The 7,852-nt window shown below is 40.2% G+C and overlaps 1 protein-coding gene across 1 annotated transcript in view; it reads right to left on the reverse strand.

Annotated features, from left to right (window-relative positions):
* The window catches only part of LOC121694122 (protein ADP-ribosylarginine hydrolase-like), a 28,473-nt gene extending 25,754 nt beyond the window's left edge, over window positions 1-2,719 (reverse strand). The window contains exon 1 of the mRNA XM_042074087.1: window positions 2,599-2,719. The gene's annotated coding sequence lies outside the window, so the exon portion shown is untranslated. The remainder of the gene's footprint in view (window positions 1-2,598) is intronic.
* Between the last annotated feature and the right edge of the window lie 5,133 nt (window positions 2,720-7,852).

The following is a 7,852-nucleotide window of genomic DNA, read 5'->3' on the forward strand; positions in this document are numbered from 1 at the left end:
CTGACCAGTAGCGCAGACAGTGTGTTACAATGAATCATGATGTGGCTGTGTGCGTGCGCGCCAAACTCTAGGCTACAATGTTTCATGAGTTCAGAGTTCGGGAGTTGCACATTTTAGTCTGACCTAGGTACCAATGGCAGTTTTCAAGCCTTAGTTGAAGTAATTGATGGTAATAATGGAATATTTCATGGTTGATTTTTTTGTGTGCATTGCCCCATGTTTGTAGGCTACTTGTTTTTTGTATGTTGGTACAATTGTATGTTGGTTATACGGTTCCACAATATAAATGCAAATTTCATTTTTACATTATGTCTGTCATAATTGTATTGCCTCTCTCTGTGTTATGTATATTGATAATAATAATAATAATAGTAATATATATTGAAAAAAAAATAGGGGGGGGGCCTTAAGATGACCTTAACCTGGCCCTGCCAGACATGGCTAAAAAAGCAAACTAAACGCCATCGTTTTGGTTGTTAGTTCGCTGTATTTTCATGAAACACCCAGTACAAGGTCTGCCACCTCTCTGCGATTGGCTATTGAAAAAAAAGCTTTGTTCGAAATCAGAGACATTCCCCCCGCCCTATATTCCCCTGATCCAGGCGTATTCCTCTAGACTAGCTCTTGCCTTGCTCCTGGTCTTTTAGTGGCTGCTCCGCTGGGGAGAGCCCCAGCCCATTGCTCCTCACACTGACATTGCGTTTTACACTTTTGTTTGATCACCCCTAGACATATTTTGCATTACACTTTCCTTTTCCACACACTATACTGACTTTATCTGTTAAATGTTAAAATAAACGTATTTAACAGTCACAAATCTTGGTGTAAAAATGGACTCCCAACTCACTTTTGAAGCCCAATGAACATCTTTAGTGTCCCTTTTCACACATATAGCTGCACAATATGGTTACCTATAGTCTTGCCAAGAGTAGAGAGCATGATATAGGCATATTATTATTTATGAAGCACTTGGTGCATGTTTTTAATTATTGACATGCTAAAATTTCTTATTTGTCTGTCTGATCCCAAGCAGCTGTTTCAAATGTATTGTGAATGTACAGAGGGTAGATGTGTTTACTGGAAAAGTCACTGTCTGCAGGGTTTCACCTGCATCATTGTACCCGATAACAATTATTCCATTTCATATGTGCTCTCTATTTTTTGCAATAATAATGATTATTAGTTATCTTGCAGGAAAAATGTTTTGGACCGTTCGGTTTGGGCTATTGTTTTGAACGTTAGGAAGAAATAGCGTCACGAACGGAACGCTTCAGTTACGCACCTGGTGTAGCGCCCTGTAAGATCATTGTCAAGTTTGCTGATGACACAGCAGTAGAAGGCCTAGGCATCATTTCTAAGAACAATGAGCAGGCTTGAATGAAGTAGACAGTCTGGTGCCAGGACAACAAGCTTCTCAATGTTACTAATGTTTATAGATTTCAGAAGATTTACCAACCACTCAAAATCAATGGCTCTCAGGTGGAAAGGGTAGAGTTTCAAATATCCTAGTGTCCATATTACTGAAGACCTGATTTGGACCAAGCATACCTATTCACTGGTGAGAAAGGCATATCAGCCTCTTTTCCACCTCAGACGCCTCAAGTAGCCTACTTAAGGCTATAATAAATTTTACAGAACCACCAAAAAATGGCAACAGCACTCAGCAAGATCGTAAAACCCTAAGGAGATCACTTCACTGTGGTACTGGTAGCCTTAATAATTAACATAGGGCCTACTAGGCTAGACGTTTGATGAATAGGCCTGGGTCCAGCGGACAAAAATGCAATCAAGTTATGAAACGAGACGTTGCCAGAATAGTTTGCCATTATCTTTCTAAGTGAAGGCTATATTTTATTTGGCCTATGCGGTAAAAGCAGAGAAAGGAACATGTGGTTTAGTCTGTAGCCTACTGCATCAAAATCTAAGCCTACACATTTCCTCACTTTCTTACTCGACTTTCTTATCTTCAAACACCGCGAAAAATGTGCCGAGATAAGGAAGCTCACACGTGCAGTTGGTCCATCCTCTCGCTGTTTTACAGAAAAAGCCCTGTTTCCGCAAAAGACAAGCTTTAATTCGCTGCGGTCTATATAAAAGCGGTTGTTCACTGTGTAAATAACCCCATTTTCTGCGTCTTTTTCATCCCAACCGTGGGTTCTTTGGAGGAGAAACGAGAACGCGCACATATCCTGAATTACTGTAGCCTACTTAGGCTACACCTGGCTTGACATAGTCGCGACTAGGCTACCCATCCTGGATTGGCGTGTTGAGCTAGGATGACCAGACAACGCTATGTCAAGCCTCGCTTTATCATTTATCTAATTCTGCCTTCGTGAAATAGCCATCAGGAAGGAGGAAGAACAGTGTAGCCCAGACAGTAAACGAAACATTTCAATCGGTATGGATTGCTTCCTGCTGCAGAGTTTACTTTCTGTTGCAATGGCAAGACGTGGACAAAGTCCGTTGGAAATGTAATAAAGGCTAACATTGTAAGATATGGGCGTGTCCAAATTATTTACAGACAAAAATCATATTATTATCATTGTTCTCCATTCTAACGAAGCATATAGGCTATCCAAAAAAGCTTAGGCTACTCACTCTGTTCCTTACAGACCTCGACAGTCCCGCCACAGAATGTCTAATCATAGGGAGGGACAGTAATGTCATCGCCACCTACTGGTTGCATTCGCCTTCCATAGGCTATGCACTGGGGTCACCTATTGCTTCTAGTGGTCATAGGCCTACCTTATTTTTAGGATTAGTTGAATTGTTTGAGGGTTTTTTTTTTTTGTAACATGGTGATGACGAACTAGCCTACAGTTGCATGCGACGTCACCGGTTTGGGCGCTTCATCTCTTAACTGCCAGTTAAGCTTGACTGGCTTAACATATTTTGTAATATCGGAGCGATCCGATGTAGGCTAAACCGCGTGGTGATTACCTTTATGTCAGGATAACTTGTGTTGTGCTCCTACTCACATGAAGAGCTGGCAGTAAGTGTTAGGCTGCTCCAGACCAGGCGAAGTTTCAGGATCTATTTCATCTCATCCGTGATCTCAGTCAGCAGTCACCAACGGAAACCAATAGTTATTCCGCTGCCTACACATTATCATAACCTATGCATATAACTAGATCCACTGTCATTACCTAAACGTTTTGTACCGAGGTGAAGTTAGTTTGATATTTGATATTCGACAGATATTCTTTTTTTTTTTTTTTTTTTTTAATGCAGCCGGTTTCACCCAGTGTTTGCAGACAATGTACAAACAGATGACCTGTCTACTTGCTGTCTACTTGCTCCTACTTGACCTACTTAGGGACCGTCTATAAAGTAGGCTACCTTCTGAATTACCTTTATAGTCTTTTTTGTCAATAGCTTTGACATCATGTGACCTAGTGACTCCAAACCAATGCAGATTATTAAGAAACAGACTCCTTTTTTCAATACCTCCCAAGCCATATGACCTAGTGACTCCAAACCAATGCAGAATAGTTATCCTTTATGAGACTCATCAGACAAACCTATTTTTATAGTCACTGTTTGCATGCTGTATTTTATATGAATATTTTAAAGAAAATACATTATTTCCAGAGGTGGAAAAAGTACAAAAATATTGTACTCAAGTAAAAGTACCAATACCTTGATGATGAAATATTACTCAAGTACAAGTTAAAATACCGATCTGAAAAATGTACTTAAGTAAAAGTAAAAAGTAGTTCATTTAAAATGTACTTTAAGTAAAAGTTACTTTTTTTTTTTGGTGGGGGGGGGGGGGGGGGGGGTGTACCAGAACAACCAGTTTTACCAGAGACTTTCTAATGAGGAGATACAGCACTCAAAAAATCCTCCATAGTAATGCATGGGGTTAGTCAGTTGTCTACAAATATCACAACCCTTCCGCGGCAAAACGTTGACATGTGAATACATTGAGCCAATCATGTGGTGTGTTGTAAAATACATTGAGCCAATCATGTGGTGTGCTGTGAAGACATCGTGCCAATCATCTGTTGTGATCTCGTTGCTGGAGCAAGATTGGTGTCGTGAAGCCTTACGCAAACGCATTTCTGCCGAAATAGATGCACGATAAGTGCCCAAAAAGGGTTGCAATATGGCCGCCGAGTGGAGGTACTTGCCTGAAAAGGACTTTGGTCCTAGCTCGAGTTGCTGCAGCCAGCAGCTAAGGCAGCCATGTTCATGCTCCCAGTGCTAGGTAAAACCGATTGTTTCAGTTTTGTTCATACCGACAGTACTCTGTGACGTTGAGAAATAGAGATATGTGAAAAATCACCGGAGTTCTCCTTTAAGTTTGAGCAGTACTTGATTTTCAAAGTTAGTTGCACTCATCCTTGCGTCGCTTTGCAGTGAACAGTAATCCAGCACAACTGAAAAGCCCCTCACAGGCAGCTGAGGCAGGCAGGCCAATGTTGAGTTGCAGAGTTTTTTTTTATATTTGGAAACGAGCAGAAGGATCAGCAGATTAAAGGGTGTCGAACTGGGGGGGGGAGTGGGAAGTATAGGGCTCAATGGAGGAGAGGGCCCTTGAAAAGTGGAATACGGGGATTACAACATTTTCACAGGCATTAGTAATAACTCAGGTAATCCACACATAAAAAATTCAAACAACTCCATAAGTAGAGTCATGTGTAATGAAGTGGAATAACACAGCGAAAAAGTATTGAACAAGCTAAGAAAAAGCACTAAGGCAAGGAAAGGGAAGGAACGAGCTGGAATCTGTAAGTAGTTGTTATCCTTTCTATCTGTGCAAATTAATATAAGCTTGGTTAGTATATTGATGGGCTATAAAAAGGTTTTTCATTATCATGGTGTCACACAAGAAACATTTCATGATGGATAAAAGCAAAAAGCTCTCCCAAGACCTTTCCAACCTTATTGTTGCAAAACATATCAATGAAACTGGTTACAGATGCATTTCAAAACTTCAGAATCTTCAGTAAGCAGCATGGGAGCCATTATCTGCAAGTGGAAGAAACATGCCATGCAGGATCTCCTCGCAATATTTCTGACCAGGGAGTCAGAAGGATAGTCAATTCCAAGAGCCAAGGACCATTCGGACAAAAAGCTCCAGAAAGACTTGAAGGCAGCCAATTCAATTAATTTCAATTAAACAGTTCTGGAAGTAACTAAAGATCAGGATTCACAAGAGGGACCAGAACAATGGGCCAAAATCACACCTGATACTGTGAAATACGTTTTGTCATACAGGAAATGTCTTGAAGCTGTCTTTACAAACAAAGGCTTTTTCCACAAAGTATTGAAGAAATTTCAGTAGGCACGTTCAATACTTTTTTCCTGTGTCATTCCACTTTAATACACATAACTCTTATGTTTTGGATTTTTTATATGTGTGTTAATGTGTGGTGAAAATTTAGAATAGACTCACTGGAAGTTTAAGCTAATTACTGAAAATATATATGACTATATGTCCACCATATATTTATTTTACCTGAATATTTTAACTTCCAATAATTACTGAAAATATATAGCCTGACGAGCCAGACCCACATTAAAATCACCAAACTCACCGTTCGCAGTGCTCAGTCAGAGGGGCGGGATAATCAGTTGTCTTTCAAATTCCCTCTGCACGTAATAGGACAGCGGCAGCGCTATGAGTCCCATGCGTTTCCAACCAGCGGAGCTAGTTGGCTAATTCAAACGTTTGCCAACTTAATAAAAGCTTAACTCGCGTCACACTGTTCACCAGCAGCAACATCCATCTTATTTGTTTTCAAGTAGCAGGGAATTCAAACCAAACCGTTGCAACTCTGCCATCAATCATTATGTTAAAGGAGAATTCCGGTGTGATATTGACCTAAAGTGTATTGAAACATGATACCGAGTGTGAACGTATGTCTCATAGCCCATCTCGACTTGTCCCCTGCACTCCAAAATCTGGCGCTAGTTAGCCGATGCTACCAACAACTTTTTCAGTAGTGGTGCTTCGGCATCGGGCTAGCCATGCAAATAAATCACTGTTTTACACCCATTTACGAGGCTCAACGTATCTCCACACTTCATTGGTAGACTTCCTAGGGCCCTGACATTTAAAACGAGACATTGAGAACTTTGAAAAAGCACTGGTAGTTTACTTACAAGACGATTTATACAGACAGTATCTTCACGAAGTTTAACGTTTGCAGCCATCTTGAATTTAGTCACGATAAGTCGAGCAACGAGTAAGAATGAACAGGTATGATAAGGGATCAGATTCCAAAAATAATTCAGTGGAAATGCATGGATTCCAGTTTCTTCCAGTAGCAGCAACTGGAATCCATGCATTTCCACTGAATTATTTTTGGAATCTGATCCCTTATCATAGCTGTTCATTCTTACTCGTTGCTCGACTTATCGTGACTAAATTCAAGATGGCTGCAAACGCTAAACTTCGTGAAGATACTGTCTGTATAAATCGTCTTGTAAGTAAACTACCAGTGCTTTTTCAAAGTTCTCAATGTCTCGTTTTAAATGTCAGGGCCCTCGGAAGTCTACCAATGAAGTGTGGAGATACATTGAGCCTCGTAAATGGGTGTAAAACAGTGATTTATTTGCATGGCTAGCCCGATGCCGAAGCACCACTATTGAAAAAGATGTTGGTAGCATCGGCTAACTAGCGCCAGATTTTGGAGTGCAGGGGACAAGCCGAGATGGGCTATGAGACATACGTTCACACTCGGTATCATGTTTCGATACACTTTAGGTCAATATCACACCGGAATTCTCCTTTAAGCCCACCTAACGACTCTATACACGATTTCATTGGCCTGATTAAGTTTCGATTTCTGGAGCTCACAAGCCAACGGAGAGTTGCTAGACCAGAGAGGGTTAAAGCGGAGCTAGTAATCAAGGATCTTTGGCTAGCCGCTAGGGGCGCGTCGAGATTTCTAGGCTAGAAAATATATATATGTCCACCATATATTTATTTTACCTGAATATTTTAACTTCCAAATTAAATGTCAAAATGAATGTCAGACGAAATTTAAAGTTTGACTGACTGGATTTTGTATACAAAACATAGTGAAAACTGTCTAAGGTCACTCTTACTCTCCCTTGCTAAAGAGCTAAATGGTTTAGTCCGCCTGCACGATTCATAAGGTAGGCTAGTCTATCTTTTGTTTATTTAGTTGAGCATCGCTAGTAGTGGACCGCTAATTGTTGTGCTGCTGGTGCAATGTCTTTTTCCAAGAAAGCCAAGTCAGGTTACTAAAAAGAGAGACATCAGAATGAGGGGAAACAATTGCTAATACACTTCTTTCCAAAGAAAGGTGAGCACAAACGTTAAAACACGAAATCCCATGGTGTTTGCTTGAATATCTCCGCTATCATTAGTGCTAAAACGAACTGAGACAACCCATTGAAATAGCGGAAAATACACTTTCATAGGTTAGGCTATGTAATCTGATGCATCTTGCGATCCAGCTCCATCTCCATCACTTTCAGTAAGACTGCATGGCGCCAGCTTGATTCATTCATGTCCTGTTGTAGGCTACATGCTGATCATTATCAGGTTAGTGGTTTAGGGCGCAATTTCTTTTCTCTCCTTTCTGTTTTTGTTAGTCTTAACTTTTTTTTTTTTACTCAAGTAACGGATGGGATTTTTTATGTAGCGAAGTACAATACTTCACTCAAAATGTAATCAAGTAAAATTTAAAATACCGATTTTATAAACTACTTAAAAAATACAAAATACACAGAAAAACTACTCAACACAGTAACGTGAGTAAATGTATTTCGTTACTTTCCACCTCGGATTATTTCCCATATGGTCTCCTTTTTTCAATACCTCCCAAGTCATGTGACCTAGGGACTCCAAACCAATGCAGAATAGTTATCCTAT

The sequence above is a fragment of the Alosa sapidissima genome, chromosome 2 (assembly GCF_018492685.1).
Source record: "Alosa sapidissima isolate fAloSap1 chromosome 2, fAloSap1.pri, whole genome shotgun sequence".
NCBI classification, from domain to species: Eukaryota; Metazoa; Chordata; class Actinopteri; order Clupeiformes; family Clupeidae; genus Alosa; species Alosa sapidissima.